Source organism: Nestor notabilis, unplaced genomic scaffold (assembly GCF_000696875.1).
Source record: "Nestor notabilis isolate BGI_N333 unplaced genomic scaffold, ASM69687v1 scaffold11233, whole genome shotgun sequence".
Classification (NCBI taxonomy): domain Eukaryota; kingdom Metazoa; phylum Chordata; class Aves; order Psittaciformes; family Psittacidae; genus Nestor; species Nestor notabilis.
Window position 1 is genome coordinate 46,504 of NW_009921502.1, and position 577 is coordinate 47,080.

The window sequence follows — 577 nt, forward strand, 5'->3', positions numbered from 1 at the left end:
TGTGAAATGTTCAGCACAGTGAGCAAAACCAACCCAATACCCTGGGGCAGAAGGAAAGTGGTGGTTGCTTGGAGGGGTTGTGTCCCACTGCTGCCAAGGGATACCTCAAAGGACTTAACTAAAATTCCCCTCCTTCCCTCCCTTTCCTTTTTACCACAGCAAACAAAGAGTGCTCTGATAGAAAGCTGCACAACCTTCTGCTTTCGCATCCCTAAATCCACAGAAAAATGTCCCAGATTCCAGGAAAACCCGTGGCAGAAGTGGGGCTGCCTCTTGGAAGTCAAACACAAACTGGGAAAGTGCCGTAGTCTGAGCCCAGCCACCAGCACAGGGGTGCAGAAGGAGGAGCAAGGATGGCACTGCCGTCTCCCAGACCTGGGAAGCCAAAACCTCCTGGGAGGAACTCGGTAGACCAAGTTTCTGGCCAAGGGCAGAGTGCACATCAGGTGCTTGTCATGAGTGGCCTGGGAGAGAGCAAGCTCCCGAAAAATGAGCACTCACTTTACTCAAAGGGTATGGAAGTATGGAAGTAGAGGTGGCTTTTCTTTGGGATGTGAATGTACATGACTATGCACTT